The following is a 26,027-nucleotide window of genomic DNA, read 5'->3' as shown; positions in this document are numbered from 1 at the left end:
TTTTGATGTCCACAAAGATATAGATTATTATGAGCAATAGTGTTAATCTCATTCTCTTAAGGCCAGTTCTTGGAACTGTGCTAACCATAGACTCAGTACTGCTCAAGATGGAGCATTTATGTTCTGGCTGCAGTCTGTTCATCATGCAACCAGCCTTTTCCCACTGGTGGCAGTTACAGTATCTATAAAACAACTCAGGAATGTGCATCAGACACTGAGTTTGTGACTCTATTGTCCCAATCATTAGCTGTTTGAGCCTGCTCTTTTGTGACTTGGGGAGGCCTGGGAGACTTTAGCTTTTCTATAAACAAAGGCAGAAGACATGGAGGGGCCTTTGTACTTGGTGGGGGCCACAGGGCCTTTGTACTTGGGGGTGCCACAGGGTTCTGCTCAGTTCCAGTATTGATAACTAAGATTTATTTTAACAAATTAATAAATATAGAAAAATAAGTATATGAAATTTTACTGGTAATGGTTTTCAGTTTGAATTCATTACTACTTCTCATTTGTGATTTCAAATGTCTTTCAAATTATATACCAAATGCTTCAAATTTTGCATTGAAAATGAACACTTGTTTGAAAGTAAGTGCTATGTTTGATTAGTGATGTTTGGTACAGGGAGTATATTCCACATTCTACATGCATGACAAAAAATCTGTAAATTCAGAAAAATCTATAAATTCAGAAAATCTGTATAATAACTGGCCATTTTACAAATATAAATCTTTTATACTCTCTAAGAGATATTATAAATAAAAATTATTATATGACACATTGGGTTTTGGCACAAGCATCTCGCCTGTTTATTTCAGACTTATAAAAATTAAAATTCATAAGGCAATGTTAATTTGTTTGAATTTCCATAATTCCATCTATTTTTCACAAAAGTAGCTAAGATGTGAATAATACTTTATGTAGAGGTAGAAAATTTTTCCCTTCTTCCCTTCTAGGTTCTTTGGCTGGTCTAATAATTAAGTTGACATAAGATAGATTAACAGGAGAAAAACAAATACAAATTTAATGACATATGTCCCACCTGTGTACATGGAAGAGATCCAAGAAAACTGAGTAATTCCTGGAAGTGGCCAAAGCCATCACTTTAAATACCATCTTCAACTGAAAACAAAAGAGGATGAGGGGGTTGGGAAGTCAGTTATGGAGGGTTATGAGGAAAAGCACAGCAAACAATGATAAGGCTGTTAGGCAAATTTAGGTCGTTGTCTTCTCCATTGATAAGAGTTTCTAGAGATTTGGTCATTCTCTTCTGGCTCCAGAGAAGGAGAAACTCTTACAAATGGAGAGTTCCATTATGAACATAAATGTTTCTTACAAAAAACTAATTTCTACTCAGTTTTCAGAGTTCTACCTGTGTCTGTTGTTTCTGTAAAATTAACCAGTTTAAAATAGTATGCCAAGGAGGCATATTTTGGTGTGGCAAAATCTGCTCCGCTTCATTTATTACTGGAAAGCTTTATCAAAGCTGATAATTATACTGTACCACAGAACTAAAGTAGTGGGTTTTTGCGTGTGTGTGTGTGTGTGTGTGTGTGTGTGTGTGTGTTTTGTTTGTTTTTTTTTTATATTGGAGTCTATCTGATTTACAATGTTGTCTTAGTTTCAGGTGTACAGCAAAGTGATTCAGATGATACTTGTCTTTCTCTGACTTCACTTAGTATGATAATCTCCAGATCCATCCATGTTGCTGCAAATGGCATTATTTCATTCTTTTTTATGGCTGAGTAATATTCCACCAAATATATATATACCACATCTTCTTTATCCATTCATCTATCGATGGACACTTAGGTTGCTTCCATGTCTTGGATTTTGTAAATAGTGCCGCAGTGAACATTGGGGTACATATATCCTTTCGAAGTACGGTTTTCTCTGGATATATGCCCAGGAGTGGAATTGCTGGATCATATGGTAGCTCTATTTTTAGTTTCTTAAGGAACCTCCATACTGTTCTTCATAGTGGCTGTACTAATTTACATTCCCACCAACAGTGTAGGAGGGTTCCCTTTTCTCCACACCCTCTCCAGCATTCACTGTTTGCAGATTTTTTGATGATGGCTATTCTGACTGGCGTGAGGTTATACCTCACCAGGGATTGAATCCAGGTCATGGCAGTGAAAGTGCTGAGTCCTAACCACTGGATCCCAGGGAACTCCCTCATTGTAATTTTGATTTGCATTTCTCTAACAGTAGAGTAGTGTTCCAACATTTCTTTTATGTGATTTATATTTTTCATTGTTCATCTTTTTCTTTTGCTGTGGCACATACAATGTATGCTCAAAAACATATTTTTTATCTGTGACTGAGATAGTAAACATTTATCTATGATTTTATTAGCTGTTGAACAACATTGATTGAATTGATAAATTTCTAAGTAAAAATAGAAGTGAAATATGAATATAAAAATGTAAACATTAAAATACAAAATTATTATCATGCCCATACAAATTAAGGCTTATGTAGAAATACATGACTCATGTAAGGTATCATATGATTTTAATGTTGCCCTTAAGAACCTTGCAAATATGGAGAACTTCAGTTACTCCAAAGTTAGTTCTTGTCATTTAGAACTTTTACTGGTGAACAAAAGATGAGCAACTCTGTCTGGAATGATTCTGCAGAATAAGAAAATTTCTTATCATTGTGAAACAAAAGAAAAGATTAATCCTAATGCCAGCCTGCACAGAGAAGGCAGGTTATGACAAAGTTTCTACTACCCAGAAGCAAAAACATCTGAGTTAGGTTAAAGTGATATGGGCTCTCTTAATTATATAAAACGCTTTTATGTCATTTGTTTTTCTTTTAGAAAATCTGTCCTCGTATTCATGTCTTTAGATGGCAAAACATCTAATTGACAAATTCTTTGTCTCCATATTTTGGAGAGTTGGATAGAGGTGGATTTTACTGGTTGTGAAATTTCACAATTGAAATCACTGTGTCAGGTATTTAATAAAACAACCATTTAGAGGTTGACTAAGTTCAGTAATTGACATGAAAGACTAGTTTTTCAAAGCATTATATCCTTTTTCATGGCAACTCTATAAAATAAAATGCTTACAAATTATTTTTTCTTTCTGAGTTTGCCAAATCATTCAGCTTAGAAAGAAACATATACATAGCTTACACATTTTCCTCATATTCTTCTACTTGTAAGTAATAAAAATATCAAAATGAATTTAGATGAGTATAAGTTGGATTTATTTTCACATCCATTACTCTTCAAGGATAGATTATTTTTTCTTCTGTCACTCATTGGAACCTTTTGATTTCTATTGAAGGAGACACAATTAAAATTATATCAGCATGGTCCAAGAAGAAAAATCAAGATTGTATGCTACTGTTTTATTTTCCTGCTAAAAATAATGCTTAAGATGACTCTGTGAAGCATAATTACTCTTTTCACAAAATAACATCTGAAAGTACTCATACTTATAAAGTTCACCATTTTCTATACTATTTAGCCTCCAAGATGATTCTAATTGAATAGTAGAAAAGGATAAAGATGTGGCCTATTGCACCCCAGGTAATTTCAGTATCTTTTTTACTCATAATTTTGCAAATTTCAGCTAAAGAGATGTGATAGCTCTTAACAATCAAATAATAGTTTGGTTAAATTATATGCATAAACATTATTGATTCTAAGCCCCATCATTCTCTCAATAGTTCATAACTTTAACATTTCTCTCAATTTTTAAATATTCAAAATTACTAATTTTTGATGGGAGATACTAGTTACTTGAAAGAAGGTAGAGATTTGTAGAGGAAAATTGCCCACCAAAAACCCGCAGGCTGAATTTTACATAATTCTGATGTTTAGCAGAGTACAAGGACAAAAGAAGCCTAATTCTCATACATAAATTGGGTTATAATAATATTGAAGACTTCAGTAAATTTAAGCAATAAACACCTAAGAAAACTAGATTGTCATCCCTTCAACCTTATCCATAAAATCATCTCATCATCAGTCATGAGGAGCCTAATCTTTCCTATTTCCTTAAATACTATAACAAATGACTTATATTTTTGTATATAATATTTCTTAAATAATATAAGAAATTAGGAGAAAGCCAAACTCTGTAACCAATCAATCAGACATTTGAGTTCCTTGATACTTTTTTTTTCTTTCATCTCACTTTAAAATTGGCTGTGAGGTGAAGAACTTAGACCCTAAATTTAAGAACCAGTATTTATTAGCTGCTAAAACCATGGATTTCATAGTCACATTGACCTGATGCTGAATCTCATCTTGCCATTTTGTCGCTATGAGATTTGGGCAAGTCATGTAATCTCTTTACACTTCAATTGTTGCATATGTAATACATTATAATAAACTTACCCCAGAAGATGAAATAATTTATGCAAAATATTTAACATGTTATCTAATGTATAGTAAGTTCTCAATAAAAGTAAATGTAATTACTCCAAAGAGAATTCATTTTTAATTACTTTAATTGATATCTACAATGTGAAAACATATTTTGGAGACAAATACTACTTTTTACCGCCATCACAGCTAACCTACCCAAAGAACACTGAATTCATATAAAATATATTGTCACATGGACTAAAATCTGTTTCCCATTCTGCATCCTGGTTTAATAGCTAGTCCCCATCAGGACTGAGAAACTCTCCTCCATTCATCTTTGAAAGGAATCCTCCTTCTGCCCGGAAGCTCTGAGGGCACTCATTACCCACAAATGGGACTCTGGAAGTGCTATAATTCACAGCTCTCAGAATGCCTCCTCAGTTCCACAGGAGGTGACAGAGAGATTGGTGATATAGGAGTGTCAATGGGTGGCTTATCAAAAGGAAAGAGTCATTACAGAAAGAAAATCACAGGGAAATAATGAAAATGTGAGAATATGAGAGGGAGATGAAAATGTGGGCTCCAAAAGCTGGATAGGTTTAAATACAGGCTTTGCCACCAAATATCTGTATATTCTCAGGAAAGTTTTTGAGCCCTTTTGTGTAAAGTTTTTTATCTACAAACTGGGGATAATAATAGCTATGCTATTAGATTGTTGTAAATATTAAATAAGATAACATAATCTCAGGTCTTTACTAAAGTGCTTAAACTATTGTAAAGTATAAAATTAGCTAAAGAAGCCTGAGGAGTAGGAGGAGGGGGAGAGGAAGAACAGTATTCACTGAGGAAAAACATGGAAAGAAATAAAATTAAAATAAAGAAAGCAAAAATGGATAAAATTTTAGTTTGTAAAAAATTAATATTAGAGATAAATAACAAGTATTGGTGAGGATATGGACAATTGGAACCCTCATTCATTCCTGATGAGAATATAAAAGGTGCAGGCACTGTGGAAGATAATGTGGCATCTCCTCAGTAAGTTAAATATGGAGATACTATATGGCCCAGCAGTTTCACAACTAGGTATATACCCAAGAGAAATGAAAACATGTTCACACACAAACTTGTACAGAAATGTTCATAGCAGCATTATTCACAATAGCCAAAAAGTGGAAATAATTCAAATGTCCATTAGTTGATGAATGGTTAAATGAAATGTATATCCATACAATGTAATATCATTCAGCCATAAAAATGATTGAAGTACTGCTACATGCTATAACATTGATGAACTATGAAAGCATGATGATAAGTAAAAGAAGCCAGACACAAGGGCTGCATATTTTATGACTCCATTTATATGAAATGTCCAGCATAGGCAAATCTAGAGAAAGAAAATAGATCAGTGGTTGCCAGGGGCTGGAGGAGAGGGACTGATGATGGGTATGGGAGTTATTTTGGGGGGGTGAAATTATTTTGGAATTAGATTGTGGTGATGGTTACACAACTTTGTGAATATATTAAACACCACTGAATTGTACACTTTAAAAGTAGATTTTATGGTATATGAATTATATCTTTATAAAACAGCAGTTGGTATAGGAAAAGTAAAGCAGAAAAAAAGCACAATATGGCAAAGAAATAATGAATTCGGTACACAAAGAATATGTAGATTTCAAAATAAACAGCTGAATTTCTTTCTACACAGAGCTATGATTAAAATGTGACTTTTCCCTCTTGAGATTACTAAGTCATTGAGTAGCAAAATGTGCTTAACTAACTAGAAAAAGCACAGAAAGAAGCAAAGTAAAGTAAATAAAATAAGAACAAAGAAATGAAGTGTAATTACTACATTTAAAATACACTTAATAAATACTTAATTTAAGCTTGCTACAATTTTTTATCAAAACACCATTTTTTATGTGAACATGATTTGCCATAATTTACTTAGATTTAAGGATACAAACTTATATTTCAATTCCAAAATCTAGCCCCCTGAGCCTCTTTTAAAAATACAAAGAATAATAGCAGCTACTCTGTAATCATAGCTCTGTTTTAGAGTTCTGCTTCATTCTATTTGAATAAATTAACCTGGTTCCAGCAGTAATTGTAACCTGATTTTCCCAGCTTCACACACAGCACTTTTCCAAGTTCCTCTTCTTTTCTTAAGTATCAAAGATCCTTCAAATATACATTTCTTGGCTTATTTTGTCCTATATCTTTCCTCATTCAACTGCCTGGGCTTATGAACATCACCATGATACCCATGAAGGATAGCATGAAATAGTGGTTTATCAACATGAATGGAACTGTAATTTTTGAAGTAACCAAAAGCTATAATTTAAAGGACTATGTCAAGAACATCTAGGATATTTTTTAAAAGGTGATTAATAATGCATGAAACTTCACTCATCTACTTGGCATTTTAGCTTTTACAGACACTAAAAGCAGTTCCTTTCAGTAATGACTTTAACAACAAAACCATTCAGAACAATTGACGTGAAATTTGCTAACTTGAGTCTCTTAGGTGTTGCCCTGTGCTGACTCTGATACTAAACTGGGAAGGTCTAGGACAAAGCAATAACCAAAACCTTTCTAATCTGTTAGACATTTTTACTGACTGGTCATTGTAGATCCACCATCAACCAAGATTCACTTTAGGTAACTGAAAACACTAACTTACCTGGTTACCTTAGAAGTTTCTGTTATAATTATAGAATAATATGCAAAATGAAGAAAAATGTGTATATGTTTATGTGTGTGTGTGTCGATATTGGACACAAAATTTTCTAGCACATTTCTTCACTGATTCCTGAATTATGCAAGCAGCAGTCTGTTATTATCTGTACTAGTTCTTTATTCCATCAGCTTAGATTTATCAAAAGTGATTTTGATAACTATAGTCGAAGACATATAAGCTGGACATAAATGAACAGTGAACCAATCCATTTTCTCTGGCTAGCTTTTTGATAAGATTTAATTGCAACAAAATACTCTTAAAATAAATATACAGTTTATTTAAAATGAAGCATTCAGTTTATTTTGCCATAAGCAAGTGAGAAAATTTTTTCCTTCTGAAATTAATTTTTAAAGAGGATTCAGCAAGTATTAACTCACTGGAAATGCTGAAAAGTGTTAAAATTTGGGCGTTCTAGGAAAATTTTCTGAATAGGATAAGTTCTATACAGCTTGCCACCAGAAAAAAAAAAAATGTAAGGGCATATATAATTCCATATTGATTTTCAAAGTACTTGTGCCCAGTATTTTTCTCTTTTCTAGTTATTCTTTCAAACTCAGGGCACCAAATACCTATCCAGACTTTGAAATCATCATTGCTCTTCAATGTGAATAATAACATTTACGTGTCTTTTACTTGCGTATTTTATTCAGTTCATATATCTACACAATAAGGATTATCTTGTCCTCTCATTTCTATCTGTAGTCTTGAGAACAGTTGATCTATCCTATGACTTTTGATGTGACCAAACCGTATTCTACTGAAAAGGCAGCATTAAATTAATATTCTTTATAACAACTTCAGGTACATAAAGTAGCACTGAATAATAGGAATTAGACAGTGAAAAAACCCACTCACTTGGATAGTCAAACATCAAAGTATCTTATATAACTTCGTTTCAATATACTCAATTTCTATTAATTCTCTTATTTCATATGCTAATCAGTATGAAGTACAAATCAGAATGCTGAACTGTAAATAGTTTTGATTCATTCTTTACTAAGCTTTCATGAGTCTTGTTATTAATGTAAATAGTTGACCAAATAACTTGTATAATTAGTCTTCTCAACTGGCCTTTTAGGCTATATTAGGTAAAAGACAACTGTTTCAGAAGGGACAGAATTTTTATTTCTCTTTTTAGGGGAGGGAATACATATTGAGGACATTCAACACTGAAATATTAAAGATAATAGATATCATTCTAAGAGCACAGTATTTCAAAAAGAGAATGGTTCCCAAAATTCTCCATGAATAGAAAATAATTATTTTAAATACTGGTAGCTGACGAAAAAAAAAAAGTATGGATGAAGCTTTGGGCTAGATCTGAGATTCTGTCCAGCAGGCTACAAATGGCCAAAAGTTTTAATATTAATTTAGTCGGTGGAGTGCAGAGATTGGTGTTTTTAAATGAGCATTCAGAGGTTATTTACGATGATGTTAAACAAGCATGCTCTAGGGAGTGTCTCTGATACAAAATCCTCTCCTCTTTGGTTGCTCATCTCATATTTTCATATAATTGTTCTTTAACCACCATCAGGATTTACATTCTTTAACAATATCCCCGTGCGTTAGTCCTTTCTTTTTTTCACTTCTCTCTTCATTAGACTTAAATTTCTTGGTCCCCTGTGTTGACATCAACTTTCTTGTTGTATTTGTATTTTGCCTTTTTGTATTTGTATTGCAAATCCTCATCCCTGGATCCTGGATCTTGGATGAATAGGATTTGCTTCTCTCTACCACATCAGCCTAACTAAGTTATGTTCAGGTTTCAATCATCTATTTCCTTCCAAAACCCACTGTTGCCCTATAACTGTGTTTGTCTTTATATTTTGATGCACACATTAATTTTGAAATTTTTCAAGCTGACCAAAATGTTATAAAATAGTACAATAGTCTCCATGTATTTTCACCAAGCTTTATCAATTGTCAACATTTCACTTCATCCCTTTCCATATAGCTATCTTCCTGTGTGTGTGTATTTGCTAAAAAAAAAAAATTGAGTTAGTTGAAGATATCATAACATTTACCCTCTAACTAATCTGCAGATAACTCTATAATAAGAGTATTATCCAACATGATCAAAGAATTTTATATTCAGTCAAATTTTTATTTTGGAGAATAAAAAAGAGATGCTTTGTTTAAAAGTATAACTCTCAAATTCTGTAAATAACAAAGGATATTACTAAACAAATGAATGAAAAATTCTTCCCCCACTATTTGCATGTTCATATATTGTACTGAGTTTGTTAATAATTATGAGGGTTTAGAGGAAGATTTTTATTACATTTTATTATCAATAGCTAGCTCTTCTACTTATTATTTTTCTCATGTGCATTTAATTTTGTTACCCTATTTAGAATAGTTAATACCCAATTGAGTTGACTGCTTTCAATATTCACTCCATACTCTTCAATTATTTATGTTATTGGAACATTTTTATTCCATGCCTACTAGACTGTTCACTCTTTGAGAACAGGAGTTTTTGTCTGTTATGTTGATCACATATTCCTGGCTCCTGGAACAACAAAATTACATGAGAATTGCTCAATGAATATTTGCTGAATTAATGAATGAATAAAATGTAAATACTTATTCTCCTTCAAGAATTCCTGCCTGACCTTCAATATTCTATGTGTAAGCCTGCACTGAATTTTACTCAGAATTGGTCACTGTCTCCTTTGTTTCACTACTATGTCTATTGGGTCCATGTTTTTGAACAATGTTACTATTACCAATTTTACTAAATTTTGAAAATTTTAAGAATGAAAACTGTATAAAAGCTTACTTAAAGTAAGCCTCTAGGGGCTTCCCTGGTGGCACAGTGGTTGAGAATCTGCCTGCCAATGCAGGGGACACGGGTTCGAGCCCTGGTCTGGGAAGATCCCACATGCCGCGGAGCAACTAGGCCCGTGAGCCACAATTACTGAGCCTGCGCGTCTGGAGCCTGTGCTCCGCAACAAGAGAGGCCGCGATAATGAGAGGCCCGCGCAGCGCGATGAAGAGTGGCCTCCACTTGCCACAACTAGAGAAAAGCCCTCGCACAGAAACGAAGACCCAAAACAGCCATAAATAAATAAATAAATAAAAATTAAAGCCGATGAAGACCAAGCAGTCCCTATCAACCCTCTACTGGATAAGGCAAAATTTCACCACCTAAAAAAAAAAAAAAGTAAGCCTCTAAAATGGACTAGGTAAAAGTCAAAAATTGAAATTTCACAGAAGAGGTCATATTTTTAGCAAAAATGCATGCAATTTGGTGGTTTTGTAAATTAAATTATTACAATCCTGGTGTCTAAAACTAACACAGATTTATTACTTTATAGTTCTGTAGGTAAGATGTCTGTCACACATATCACTGAGCTAAAATGAAGATGTTGGCAGGACTGCATTCCTTTCTGGATTCTCTAGAGAAGAATCCATTTTCTTGCCTTTGTCAGCTTCTAGGGGCCAGACACATTCCTTGCTTCATGGCCCCTTCCTCCCTCTTTAAAGCCAGCAATGTTGCATCTCTATGACCATTCTTCCCTCATCATATCTACTTTTGACTCTGAACTCTTCTACCTCCATTTTTCACTTTTAAAGACACTTGGGATTATATTGGATCCTCCCAGAATATCTAGGATAATCTCTCTATTTTAAGGTGAGCTGATTAACAACCTTGATTCTACCTGTAATGTTAATTCTATTTTGTCAGGTAACATTACATATTCATAGGTCCTGAGAATTAGCATTTGGAGATGTACTTATATATCCCAGATTGTTATATTTGTACATCCTGAAATATTTAGCAAGCATTACTGGTACATTTGATATTTGTAATCTATATTATGTTATTTGACTAATTTTAATTGCTCATTTAAAGATAGGCAGCCGTCAGCTAGATTTCATACCAAAATGTTTGAAAACCATTTTCCAAGTTAATTGCTTTAATAGTTCCTAGTAGTTTAAAATGTGTCCTCTGAGGATATAATTTTTTTTTGAATTTTTAAATTTTATTTTATTTTTTTAAACAGCAGGTTCTTAATAGTCATCCATTTTATACATATCAGTGTATACATGTCAATCCCAATCTCCCAATTAATCCCACCACCACCACCCCCACCACTTTCCCCCACTTGGTATCCATACGTTTGTTCTCTACATCTGTGTCTCAATTTCTGCCCTGCAAACCAATTCATCTATACCATTTTTCTAGGTTCCACATATATGCGTTAATATACGATATTTGTCTTTCTCTTTCTGTCTTACTTCACTCTGTATGACAGTCTCTAGATCCATCCATGTCTCTACAAATGACGCAATTTCGTCCCTTTTTATGGCTGAGTAATATTCCATTGTATATATGTACCACCTCTTCTTTATCCATGCGTCTGTCGATGGGCATTTAGGTTGCTTCCATGACCTGGCTATTGTAAATAGTGCTGCAATGAACATTCGGGTGCATGTGTCTTTTTGAATTACGGTTTTCTCTGGGTATATGCCCAGTAGTGGCATTGCTGGATCATATGGTAATTCTGTTTTTAGTTTTTTAAGGAACCTCCATACTGTTCTCCACAGTGGCTAAATCAATTTACATTCCTACCAACAGTGCAAGAGGGTTCCCTTTTCTCCAAACCCTTTCCAGCATTTGTTGTTTGCAGATTTTCTGATGATGCCCATTCTAACTGGTGTGAGGTGATACCTCATTGTAGTTTTGATTTGCATTTCTCTAATAATTAGTGATGTTGAGCAGCTTTTCATGTGCTCATTGGCCATCTGTATGTCTTCTTTGGAGAAATGTCTTTTTAGGTCTTCTGCCAATTTTTGGATTGGGTTGTTTGTTTTCTAATATTGAGCTGCATGAGCTGTTTATATATTTTGGAAATTAATCCTTTGTCCATTGATTCGTTTGCAAATACTATCTCCCATTCTGAGGGTTGTCTTTTCGTCTTGTTTGTAGTTTCCTTTGCTTTGCAAAAGCTTTGAAGTTTCATTATGTCCCATTTGTTTATTTTTGTTTTTATTTCCATTACTCTAGGAGGTGGATCAGAAAAGATCTTGCAGTGATTTATGTGAAAGAGTGTTCTTCCTATATTTTCCTCTAAGAGTTTTCTAGTGTCCAGTCTTACATTTAGGTCTCTAATCCATTTTGAGTTTATATTTGTGTATGGTGTTAGGGAGTGTTCTAATTTCATTCTTTTACATGTAGCTGTCCAGTTTTCCCAGCACCACTTATTGAAGAGCCTGTCTTTTCTCCATTGTATATCCTTGCCTCCTTTGTCATAGATTAGTTGACCATAGGTGCGTGGTTTATCTCTGGGCTTTCTATCTTGTTCCATTGATCTATATTTCTGTTTTTGTGCCAGTACCATATTGTCTTGATTACTGTAGCTTTGTAGTATAGTCTGAAGTCAGGGAGCCTGATTCCTACAGCTCCGTTTTTCCCCCTCAAGACTGCTTTGGCTATTCAGAGTCTTTTGTGTCTCCATACAAATTTTAAGATTTTTTGTTCTAGCTCTGTAAAAAATGCCATTGGTAATTTGATAGGGATTGCATTGAATCTGTAGATTGCTTTGGGTAGTAGAGTCATTTTCACAATATTGATTCTTCCAATCCAAGAACATAGTATATCTCTCCATCTGTTGGTATCATCTTTAATTTCTTTCGTAAGTGTCTTATAGTTTTCTGCATACAGGTCTTTTGTCTCCCTAGGTAGGTTTATTGCTAGGTATTTTACTCTTTTTGTTGCAATGATAAATGGGAGTGTTGCCATAATTTCTCTTTCAGATTTTTCATCATTAGTGTATAGGAGTGAAAGAGATTTCTGTGCATTAATTTTGTATCCTGCAACTTTACCAAATTCATTATTAACTCTAGTAGTTTTCTGGTGGCATTTTTAGGATTCTCTATGTATAGTATCATGTCATCTGCAAACAGTGACAGTTTTACTTCGTCTTTTCCAATTTGTATTCCTTTTATTTCTTTTTCTTCTTTGATTGCCACGGCTAGGACTTCCAAAACTATGTTGAATAATAGTGGTGAGAGTGGACATCCTTGTCTTGTTCCTGATCTTAGAGGAAATGCTTTCAGTTTTTCACCATTGAGAATGATGTTTGCTGTGGGTTTGTTGTATATGGCCTTTATTATGTTGAGGTAGGTTCCCTCTATGCCCACTTTATGGAGAGTTTTTATCATAAATGGGTGTTGAATTTTGTCAAAAGCTTTTTCTACATCTATTGAGATGTTCATATGGTTTTTACTCTTCAATTTGTAATATGGTGTATCACATTGATGGATTTGCGTATATTGAAGAATACTTGCATCCCTGGGATAAATCTCACTTGATCGTGGTGTATGATGCTATTTTTTTTTTTTAATTTTATTTATTTATTTATTTATGGCTGTGTTGGGTCTTCGTTTCTGTGCGAGGGCTTTCTCTAGTTGCAGCAAGTGGGGGCCACTCTTCATCGCAGTGCGCGGGCCTCTCACTATCGCGGCCTCTCTTGTTGCGGAGCACAGGCTCCAGATGCGCAGGCTCAGCAATTGTGGCTCATGGGCCTAGTTGCTCCGCGGCATGTGGGATCTTCCAAGACCAGGGCTCGAACCCGTGTCCCCTGCATTGGCAGGCAGATTCTCAACCACTGCACCACCAGGGAAGCCCTATGATGCTTTTAATGTTTTGTTGGATTCTGTTTGCTAGTATTTTGTTGAGGATTTTTGCATCTATATTCATCAGTGATATTGGTCTGTAATTTTCTTTTTTTGTAGTATCTTTGTGTGGTTTTGGTATCAGGGTGATGGTGGCCTCATAGAATGAGTTTGGGAGTGTTCCTTCCTCTGCAATTTTTTGGAAGAGTTTGAGAAGGATGGGTGTTATCTCTTCTCTAAATGTTTGATAGAATTCACCTGTGAAGCCATCTGTTCCTGGACTTTTGCTTGATGGAAGATTTTTAATCCCAGTTTCAGTTTCATTACTTGTGATTGGTCTGTTCATATTTTCTGTTTCTTCCTGGTTCAGTCTTGGAAGGTTATAACTTTCTAAGAATTTGTCCATTTCTTCCAGGTTGTCCATTTTATTGGCATAGAGTTGCTTGTACTAGCCTCTTAGGATGCTTTGTATTTCTGAGGTGTCTGTGGTAACTTCTCCTTTTTCATTTCTACTTTTATTGATTTGAGTCCTCTTTCTCTTTTTCTTGATGAGTCTGGCTAATGGTTTATCAATTTTGTTTATCTTCTCAAAGAACCAGCTTTTAGTTTTATTGATCTTTGCTATTGTTTTCTTTGTTTCTATTTCATTTATTTCTGCTCTGATCTTTATGATTTCTTTCCTTCTGCTGACTTTGGGTTTTGTTTGTTCTTCTTTCTCTAGTTCCTTTAGGTGTAAGGTTAGATTGTTTACTTGAGATTTTTCTTGTTTCTTGAGGTAGGCTTGTATAGCTATAAACTTCCCTCTTAGAACTGCTTTTGCTGCATCCCATAGGTTTTGGATCATCGTGTTTTCATTGTCATTTGTCTCTAGGTATTTTTTGATTTCCTTTTTGATTTCTTCAGTGATCTCTTGGATATTTAGTAACGTATTGTTTAGCCTTCATGTGTTTGTGTTTTTTATGGTTTTTTCCCTGTAATTGATTTCTAATCTCATAGCGTTGTGGTCAGAAAAGATGCTTGATATGATTTCAATTTTCTTAATTTACTGAGGCTTGATTTGTGACCCAAGATGTGATCTCTCCTGGAGAATGTTCCATGTGCAGTTGAGAAGAAAATGTAATCTGCTGTTTTTGTATGAAATGTCCTATAAATATCAATTAAATCTATCTGGTCTATTGTGTCATTTAAAGCTTCTGTTTCCTTATTTATTTTCATTTTGGGATGATCTGTCCATTGGTGTAAGTGAGGCGTTAAAGTCCCCCACTATGATTGTGTTACTGTCGATTTCCTCTTTTATAGCTGTTAGCAGTTGCCTTATGTATTGAGGTGCTCCTATGTTGGGTGCATATATATTTATAATTGTTATATCTTCTTCTTGGATTGATCCCTTGATCATTATGTAGTGTCCTTCCTTGTCTCTTGTAACATTCTTTAGTTTAAAGTCTATTTTATCTGATATGAGTATAGCTACTCCAGCTTTCTTTTGATTTCCATTTGCATGGAATATCTTTTTCCATCCCCTCACTTTCAGTCTGTATGTGTCCCTAGGTCTGAAGTGGGTCTCTTGTAGACAGCATATATATGGGTCTTGTTTTTGTATCCATTCAGTGAGCCTGTGTCTTTTGGTTGGAGCATTTAATCCATTCACGTTTAAGGTAATTATTGATGTGTATGTTCCTGTGACCATTTTCTTAATTGTTTTGTGTTTGTTTTTGTAGGTCCTTTTCTTCTCTTGTGTTTCCCACTTAGAGAAGATCTTTTAGCATTTGTTGTAGAGCTGGTTTGGTGGTGCTGAATTCTCTTAGCTTTTGCTTGTCTGCAAAGCTTTTGATTTCTCCATCGAATCTGAATGAGATCCTTGCCAGGTAGAGTAAACTTAGTTGTAGGTTCTTCCCTTTCATCACTTTAAATATGTCATGCCACTCCCCTCTGGTTTGTAGACTTTCTGCTGAGAAATCAGCTGTTAACCTTATGGGAGTTCCCTTTTATGTTATTTGTTGTTTTTCCCTTGCTGCTTTCAATAATTTTACTTTGTCTTTTATTTTTGCCAATTTGATTACTATGTATCTCGGCATGTGTCTCCTTGAGTTTATCCTGCCTGGAATTCTCTGCACTTCCTGGACTTGGGTGGCTATTTCCTTTCCCATGTTAGGGAAGTTTTCGACTATAATCTCTTCAAATATTTTCTCGGGTCCTTTCTCTCTCTCTTCTCCTTCTGGGACCCCTATAATGCAAATGTTGTTGTGTTCAGTGTTGTCTCAGATGTCTCTTAGGCTGTCTTCATTTCTTTTCATTCCTTTTTCTTTATTCTGTTGTGCAACAGTGAATTCCACCATTCTGTCTTCCTGGTCACTTATCCGTTCTTCTGCCTCAGTTATTCTGCTACTAATTCCTTCTAGTGTAGTTTTCATTTCAGTTATTGTATTGTTCATGTCTGTTTGTTTGTTCTTTAATTCTTCTAGGTCTTTGTTAAACATTTCTTGCATCTTCTCGATCTTTGCCTCCATTCTTTTTCTGAGGTCCTGGATCATCTTCACTATCATTATTCTGAATTCTTTTTCTGGAAGGTTGCCTATCTCCACTTCATTTAGTTGTTTTTCTGGGGTTTTATCTTGTTCCTTCATCTGGTACATAGCCTTCTGTCTTTTCATCTTGTCTGTCTTTCTGTGAATATGGTTTTTGTTCCACAGGCTGCAGGATTGTAGTTCTTCTTGCTTCTGCTATCTGCCCTCTGGTGGATGAGGCTATCTAAGAGGCTTGTTTAAGTTTCCTGATGGGAGAGACTGGTGGTGGCTAGAGCTGGCTGTTGCTGTGGTAGGCAGAGCTCGGTAAAACTCTAATCTGCTTGTCTGCTGATGGGTGGGGCTGAGGTCCCTCCCTGTTTGTTGTTTGGCCTGAGGCGACCCAATACTGGAGTTACCCAGGCTCTTTGGTGGGGCTAATGGCTGACTCTGGGAGAGCTCATGCCAAGGAGTACTTCCCAGAACTTCTGCTGCCAGTGTCCTTGTCCTTACAGTGAATCACAGCCACCCCCCGCCTCTGCAGTAGACTCTCCAGCACTAGCAGGTAGGTGTGGTTCAGTCTCCTGTGGCATCACTGCTCCTTCCCCTGGGTCCTGATGCGCACACTTCTTTGTGTGTGCCCTCCAAGAGTGGAGTCTCTGTTTCCCCCAGTCCTGTCGAAGTCCTGCAGTCAAATCCCACTAGCCTTCAAAGTCTGATTCTCTAGGAATTCCTCCTCCCGTTGCTGGAACCCCAGGTTGGGAAGCCTGACGTGGGGCTCAGAACCTTCACTCCAGTGGGTGGACTTCTGTGGTATAAGTGTTCTCCAGTGTGTGAGTCACCCACCCAGCAGTTATGGGATTTGATTTGATTGGGATTGTGCCCCTCCTACCATCTCATTGTGGCTTCTCCTTTGTCTTTGGATGTGGGGTATCTTTTTTGGTGAGTTTCAGTGTCTTCCTTTCGATGACTGTTCAGCAGTAGTTGTGATCGATATAATTTTTTAAAATACATATAATTAAAACTTTTTTTTCTAACATAAATTCTGGAGGTCTCTCCTTATTACTATTCTATCTTTTAAGTTCTTAGAGAAGTTAAATCCATTATATTCACTTCAGCATACTTAGAGTAAGACTGTGCAGTCTTTGGAGCAAGATAAGTGTTTATATTCCATCTAGCATATCACCTAGCTACACAATAGATACATAATGGTTGGACTGCAGTCTGTACCCAGAAAAGTTCAATAGGTTATAACATTTTATTTAATTCAAATAATAGAAAATTATGATCTGCTGATGTTTTCAGCCACATGTAGGAGTTCCAGGATTATAAAGAGAACACATGATTCTGAAAGATGTAGTTATATGGACCTGATTACTGGAGAAGAATGTAGAAATTCATTAAATTTAGAGATTAAATGATTTTATATTTCAAATGTTATAGAAATGCCAGAGGATATTTATATTTATGAGAAAACAGGCATGAATCATTTTTTAAAACATTTTCTTAAAACTTTGCTTCCCTTATATAGGATAGTGATTTTATATATTTAACAATACCATGTACATTGCAGTGTTCTAGGTGAATGAGCATAATGAAAGGTAGATAAAACAGTAAATGAATTCTAGAATTTTGTGTTTCATGCAAAAAAAAAAAAAAAGAATCAATCTGGGTTCAGCTAGAATCCTTCATATATATAAGAACAGATTTGTTAGAGGGATTTGGTCTTATTCAATCTTGGGAGCTTACTTAATATTGTAATGGAGCAAGAACCTATGGGGCATTCCCAGGACAGACACACCCCCTCCATGTCTTTTGCCTGGCTTTTGTCTGTAGAAAAACTTTAGCCAAAGAATAAATGTAATCAGAAAGGTGAGAAAATTCAGAAGCAAAGAAAAGCGCTCAAACAGGACAAAATAATAATAGTTTAGTCATTAAACAAAGTCAAGGCCATTTAGTTCCTCCTCAAGGCTTATAGATAATATTCTGAGCCATATCCCTTGAGTTGTTTTATAGATACTGAAAACCCCACCAGGTGGAAAAAGTTAACTACATGATGACCAGACTGTAGCCATGACATAAGCTGCCACAATTCCTGTAAACTGGCCTTAAGAAAATGGGAACAAACTGACCCTGGAACTGTAGATTAACTGTGCTTTAAAACAATCAAGATGATATTGATCAGACCACCTCACGGCCAGTTAAAGATGACTATCAGAGTTGACTGTGGTGTTCTGCACATAGCCCCCTCCGTCCACCTACAAACCCCTGAAACTCCCCCTTAAAAGTTCTTGCTCCCTACTCAACAGTGGGGAGTTGGCCTTTGGACACGAGTCTGCCTTCTCCCCAGGCTGCCAGCTTCCTGAACAAAGCAAACTTTCCTTTCTACCAACACTTGCCTCTCGAGTATTTGCTTTCAAGTGGCAAGCAGCTGGGCCTGAGTTAGGTGACAGGTTTTGGCACCCAATGTGGGGCTGCACTCTTGCAGTGTCTGGCCCCTCCAGGTTTCCTGGAGTAGAGCCATCGGCCACGGCAATGTACTAGGATGGTCATGATGAGCCAGCTGCTTAATGCTAGCTCGTCCCAAGAAGGGGATTTGGGGGAAAGTTCCCTGTAACTGCTGAAACTATTTGTTTCGGGGATCCTCCCTGTTTCTCCCCTGCTCAGCACCTGCTGCCAACTTTTGCTTTCAGTTGGTGGAAACAGAAACAACAATATTATAAAACCAATGACTTTTTTCTATCTCGGAAGCCTGAATGTCATATATAGGCCTAAACAAATATGCTTTTACTCTAGAGAATTCATACTCACAGGATCAAACTTGTACCCAACAGATCATGGGTAACTATATACTGACATCTTTATAGACTAGTAAAGTTTTACTGATATCATGTGACTCTTATAGTAGGTATAGGTACCTTGGACATTCCACTAGATAAATATGAAAAAAAAATTATCACACTACCATCTTTTATTTTAGGAAACACTAAATTCTAGTTGATTTTATTTGAGCAATCTAGAAAGAAACATAAGATATCACCAATAGATAATGAAAAACATGTTTTACATTTAGAGTAATAAAGAGAGATAATTCATATCTATAGGAGTCAGTATTATGCTGTTTTTCATACATTATGTCCTTGCTTTTTTATTTGATCTCTTCTGCCATGTAAGTATTTTACTGTTAACTATATAAATATGTCAGATTAAAATGATAAAAGAGAATCATAGTATTGTGTATGTTCATTTCCTTAAGCAGAATGTAGTAGTAAATTTGATGAGTAGTTTAACGCCTGCAAAGTTCTTTGGATGATCCTGCTTTTGTTATTTATTTGAGCATGAAAGTGTGCAACCGAAGAAGGTTGAGTTGTTGATGGGGAAATGCTAACACACCTAAGAAGATTATTCTCAAAGCTACATATTAAAGCTTTAAGGCCTTTTTATGGTCTTTATTCTGCACATGACCGAGTAAAGCTTTAAGATTTAAATTCCCTTAGGTGTCTTAATGGTTAGGGACTAATTTATTTGACAACTTGGCCACACAGTGGCAATGTGGCTAGGATGCATCTCAGCACAAAACTTGGGATGTAGAATTCCAACCAACTAAGAACATGTGTTGTAAACTGGAGCAGTTTAACAGCATTTAATGATTATTTGGTTGAAAATCTCTCTAAATGGAACAAGAAATTCACACACCAGGCTGCAATATTCTTTCTCCTAAACGTTTAAATGAAGTGATTAGGGTTCATTTGCTTTTTATGTCTGACATTTCACCATTTTAGTTTTATACACTGACTTTTACAGTGAGTGACGCTGGTTCAGAAAACAGGTGTCCTTTTCTTAAGTGCAGTTTTTTTTTTTTTTCAGAAGAAGGGAGAAAGTAATGTATCAAATGTAAATGTTATAGATAAGATGATTAATATATTAGCTAGAAAAACAGACTGCAGACATGTAAACCAAGGTATTATTTAACAGTCAAAAACATATAGTGCACCAGTCACAGAAGGACAAATACTGCACAATTCAATTTACATGATGTTTCTAATTAATGAAACTCATATAAGGAAAAAGTTGAATGGTGGTTGCCAGGGGCTGGGGGGAGGGGAAAATGAGGAGTTACTAATCAGTGTATACAAAGCTTCAGTTATACAGGATGAAAAAGTTCTCTCTGATGTACAACGTTGTGCCTTTAGGCAATGATAGTGTATTGTACACTTAAAAATCTGTTAAGAGGGGCTTTCCTGGTGGCGCAGTGGTTGAGAGCCCACCTGCCAATGCAGGGGATGTGGGTTCAAGCCCTGGTTCAGGAAGATCCCACATGTTGCAGAGCAGCTGGGCCTGTGCACCACAGCTGCTGAGCCTGTGCTCTGGAGCCCCTGAGCCACAACTACTGAGCCCACATGCTACAATTACTGAAGCCCTTGTGCCTAGAGCCCATGCTCCACAACAAGAGAAGCCACCTCAATGAGAGGCCCACCCACTGCAACGAAATGTAGCCCCCGCTCGCCGTAACTAGAGAAAGCCCGCGAGCAACAACGAAGACCCAATGCAGCCAAAGATAAATAAATAAAATAAATTAATTTTTTAAAAAATCTGTTAAGAGGGTAGATCTCATGTTAACTGTTCTTTCACGATAACAAGTATATATTTAAAAATATATATATATGGCTAATATAGGGGGTTATTTTTTCTTCCAAAAATATTAGAAACTATACTTTTAGTTGTATGTAATATTCACAGAAAAATCCTGAGTTTCTGAATCAAATATATGATGTTCACCAATGCTTTCCAATCATTTTTAGAGCAACAGGACATTTTTTAAAACATAAAACAGAAGTATTGGGCTTCCCTGGTGGTGCAGTGGTTGAGAATTTGCCTGCCAATGCAGGGGACACGGGTTCGAGCCCTGGTCTGGGAAGATCCCACATGCCGCAGAGCAACTGGGCCCGTGAGCCACAACTACTGAGCCTGCGCGTCCAGAGCCTGTGCTCCGCAACAAGAGAGGCCGCGCTAGTGAGAGGCCCGCGCACCGCGATGAAGAGTGGACCCCGCTCGCCGCAACTAGAGAAGGCCCTCGCACAGAAACGAAGACCCAACACAGCCAAAAATAAATAAATAAATTTAAAAAAACAAAACCCCAAAAACAGAAGTATTTGTGTAAAGTGATATTTATTATAATTTTAAATTATTTGCTATTTATATGAGCTATAGGAAACTAAACAGATAGATAAATCTACAGAAGAATTCTGCTTAAAATCCTTTCATTTTGTGTTTTTTTTTAAATCACAAAATTCAGAGTTAAATATCAAATGAAGGTTTCAATGAATTTTTTCTTAATGATTAGAAAACGGATCTCAAGTGTGAAAACCAAGTGAGATTCTCTTAAAGATAATGCTCAGCATGAATAGAAGGAACAAGTTGTTAGAGCCCACAGTCTCTATATTTGAAGAGATGGTCAAACATGATCAGATAGAGGTGGGCACCTTTCCAAGGGTGAGTCTTACGAGCGTGTGTGGTAAGTGCCTGAAGGCTTAACCATACCCAGTCCATCCCCTACTATTAAGGAGCACAGTCATTTTTGCATGCTTAGATGTAACTGCCTTGTGGCCTAAAACCAGAATAAGATTTCTACTGGACATCTTGGCAGGCCATTTAGGGCCAGGATAAGGCCCATCATCAGACATTGACCCAGGTATTTCATTACAAGAGGAAAAAAAATGCAGATTAGCACATTTTTGATTGATCATAGAAGATTCTGCATCTTTTAGTGTGAGGGCCAAAATAGAGCCATTTTGCCTTAGAGGTCCTTTTATTGGAAGCATTTGATTAATATTGCTTTGAGAAGTTGGTTTCACAGTCTCTACCTGCTAACCATTAAAATCTTTTGGTTTAGTTATCTTAATATGCTTCCTGATTGACAGCTTACATCTTCTCTCCAGAAAAATCTCTATCTTTAACATAAGCAGGATGGAATAGACGTGGGCTCTCATTTACTCTGAGTTTTATAGGAGCTTATTTTTACGTAAATTTTCAACCATTTCATGAGTTTTCTATGTGTACATTTTAGCTATCTCTGACGGTTTCAGCTCTGTATTCTCCCAAAACTTCCTTGCTGTCATCAACTATTGTAGAAGAGTCATTAGTTTCCACTGCCTATGTGCACCATATTTCTCTGCTTTGGGCCGAAGACTTGTATACATTTCAAACTTGAAATTTATTATTCTTAAACTCATTTCATATAGGACAATTTTTCTGCTTGAAAATTTGACAAAATTTTTTATGAATTTTGCAATATTTTCATAGCTTTCTGATTTTCTAATACATGTATATATTTTCCTCTTTTTCTAGATTAAACAGCAGATTTTATACTAGCATTTGCTTTGTATGTTCTTTTTTTTAATACACCATTATTGGAGTATAATTGTTTCACAATACTGTGTTAGTTTCTGTTGTACAACAAAAGTGAATCAGCCATATGCATACATATATCCCCATATCCCCTCACTCTTGAGACTCCCTCCCACCCTCTCTATCCCACCCCTCTAGGTCATCACAAAGCACCGAGCTGATCTCCCTGTGCTATGCTGCTGCTTCCCACTAGCTGTTTTACATTTGGTAGTATATATATGTCGATGCTACTCTCACTTCGCCCCAGCTTACCCTTCCCCCTTCCCATGTCCTCAAGTCCATTCTCTGTGTCTGCATCTTTATTCCCATCCTGCCCCTAGGTTCATCAGTACCGTTTTTTTTTTTTTTTTTTTGGTAGATTCCATATATATGCGTTAGCATACGGTATTTGTTTTTCTCTTTCTGAGTTACTTCACTCTGTATGACAGACTCTAGGTCCATCCACCTCACTACAAATAACTCAATTTTGTTTCTTTTTATGGCTAATATTCCATTGTATATATGTGCCACATCTTCTTTGTATTTTCAAGTCTTGTTATGGTATCTTTAAGCCCCAGAACTTCATCAGAGTGTATATATTTTTTTAATCTTAGGTTCCTTTTTTTGTTTTCATTATTCATTCAGAAACTGGCACTCTAAGACCTTTCTTTATTCCTTTTGAGAGAGTTTCAAAGTTACTGTCAATCAGTGCACCAGTGTCAGCTGGTATCTTTCACATTCTGTCCGGAAATTTCCTAGCTAGTGACAAATTCATTAGGTACGTTTCCTATTTGTACATTTTCTAAGTGAAGGAAATCACTGCAGACAGCAGTATTGCAAACTTTCCACTATTACAGTAACAAGGATCCCATATTCTTTAGCTTCCACTACCATTTGTTGCTTGCTTACTTTTATTCCCTCATGAACATAAAGGACCTTTATATTTCTGCAAACATTCACCCATGTTCTATTTTCTCCCGACACCTGAATTCAAATCAATACCATATGTTCAGGAACTAAATTATTTTTCAGTTAGTATATGTTATATAACAAACCAGCCCAAAACTTAGCAGGTTAAAAATAAAAGAATAATCATTTTATTATTTTTCATGACTTTTGTAGGTCAAAAATTTGGAAGGTGATCAGATGGGCAGTTCAGGTTCAAGGTTTCACATGTGATTAAATTCAGATAGTGACTGGTTGAAACAGCAGAGGACTGGAGCAGCTAGATACTGTTCAGACAGTCTCTTTTCATGTAGTTTCAAGGTCATTCCATATGGTCTCTCCACATTCAGTAGTTTGGGCTTCTTCCCAGCATGGCAGCTGCAGGGCTGTTGTACTTCCTACATGGTAGCTGGCTTCTCTCAGGGCCATTGTTCCAAGAGAATCAGGCCGTAGGTATATATTACTTTCACAAGTCAATCATGGCATCACTTATGCCATACTTCATTGGATGAGGTGGTCACAAAGTCTCCCCAGGTACAAGAATAGGGGAATAAACTCAACACTCAGTGGGAACAATATCAAGGTCTCATTGTAAGAAGAACATGTAGAATGGGATATATTTTTGGAAACATCTTTAGGAAATTCATTCTGCTAAAGGCTTTAGCCAAAATATAGGAACAGTTTTACATATTTAATATACTCTTAAATTTACATTAATCAAAAATTAAGCTCTTCTAGGACTTCCCTGGTGGCACAGTGGTTAAGAATCCACCTGCCAATGTAGGGGACATGGGTTCGAGCCCTGGTCCGGGAAGATCCCACATGTCGCGGAGCAACTAAGCCCATGTGCCACAACTACTGATCCTGTGCTCTAGAGCCCACAAGCCACAACTACTGAGCCTGCGTGCCGCAACTACTGAAGCCCGCACGCCTAGAGCCCGTGCTCCACAAGAGAAGCCACTGCAATGAGAAGCCCACACACTGCAACAAAGAGTAGCCCCTGCTCACCACAACTAGAGAAAACCTGCGCACAGCAACCAAGACCCAACGCAGCCAAAAAAATAATAATAATAATAAAAATTAAGCTGTTCTAAAATGAGTAAGTGTTATGGACCGAATCGTGTCCCCCCAAATTTCAGGTTGTGGAAGCCCTAACCCTCAAGGTGACCTTATTGGAGATAGGGTCTTTAAGCAGGTAATTAATGTCAAACAAGATCATAAGGGTAGTGTCCTAATTTGCGAAAATAAACTTCTGTTTAAGCCACTCGGTCTGTGGTATCTTATTATGGCAGTGCAAGCTAACAAATACAGAAAGCAAAGTGTATAATTGTTTTTTAGTTAAAAGGTGGAAAATATGTATTTTCATGTCATTCTCTTGGAGCTCACAATGCAGTTTATCAAATAAAGTTCTCTGAAGTTATGCAATAAAGAGATATGTTCAATTGTATTTAATTCCATTTAACCCATTTATTCCCAAACTCATTTGTGCACCAAGTAGCCCCCTTTTTCCCCCTGATGCTTGTGTTGCATCTTGTGGAATAATGTAGTTTTCTGCAGGATGACATTTTAATAAAAATTGAGGATCATTCATTTATATTGGATTTTCTACTTAAAGAAAATGCAGTCTACTCCCGAAATATCTCTTTTTTAGTTACCTGAATGATGATAACATCCAAGTGGTGGTCACATTAATTTATACTATTTAGCTTTACCCTAGGACTTTTACATATGTTGTGGAAAAAGTGAACTAAAGAGACAAATTAGTAAAGAATTAATATATCCTCTTAACCTGTCTCCAGAAGACATTTATTGAATGCCTATTATCAGCTACACACTGTCCTAAATATGTACTAGGATAAACATCTGACTACTTTGTTATGACTTCTACAGTTGTATCTGTAAGTGTGCAAAATTAAATACATGTTATTTTATTATCAATTAATTTTCTCATTCTTTTTAGGTTAAGTTTTGGGCATTGCAGCTAGTTTTTTAAAATATGAATATAGATATTTCACTAGTCTTAATTTCCATTTAAGGTTATAAAGGGGGAGTTGTGTGTGTGTGTGTGTGTGTGTGTGTGTGTGTACAGAGTGAGGCAGCATTAGATATGGTAGAGAACCATAGATACTGTCTTAGCATAGATTCAATATGGAAGACAGAATTTATACATCTTTTTCTCCATGGGTTTGCTATATATCTATTTAAAAATTCTCATCTTTCTAAACTCTCTTCCACTTATAGGAGTCAGGTTATATTTCTAACCATTAAACTGTAAATAAGGATTGCTGAATAAGATTTCTGAAAAAGCTTTTTGACAAGGGATTGTCTCTGTTCATATGCTTCTTTTGTCTTTCCACTGTACTGCTTTGTTTTTTTTTTTTTTTTGCCTGGAATGATACCCAGACATGTAGCAGAAATAGGACAAGTATGATGTAGAAAAGCCAAGTGATAATACTAATGGAGGAGAAAAAGGAGAAGGGATATTGGTTCACAAGATTATCATGGAATC

At 36.0% G+C, this 26,027-nt stretch overlaps 1 long non-coding RNA gene across 1 annotated transcript in view; it reads left to right on the top strand.

The window, feature by feature from the left end:
- The window catches only part of LOC309621342, a 34,291-nt gene extending 12,970 nt beyond the window's left edge, over positions 1–21,321 (top strand). Inside the window, exon 2 of the long non-coding RNA XR_014239947.1 lies at positions 17,792–21,321. This is a non-coding gene — a long non-coding RNA (uncharacterized lncRNA). The remainder of the gene's footprint in view (positions 1–17,791) is intronic.
- The last annotated feature ends 4,706 nt before the right edge of the window (positions 21,322–26,027 follow it).

This window comes from Balaenoptera borealis (genome assembly GCF_965194805.1).
Source record: "Balaenoptera borealis genome assembly, contig: HAP1_SCAFFOLD_323, whole genome shotgun sequence".
NCBI lineage: Eukaryota > Metazoa > Chordata > Mammalia > Artiodactyla > Balaenopteridae > Balaenoptera > Balaenoptera borealis.
This window is presented reverse-complemented; position numbering and strand designations above follow the sequence as displayed.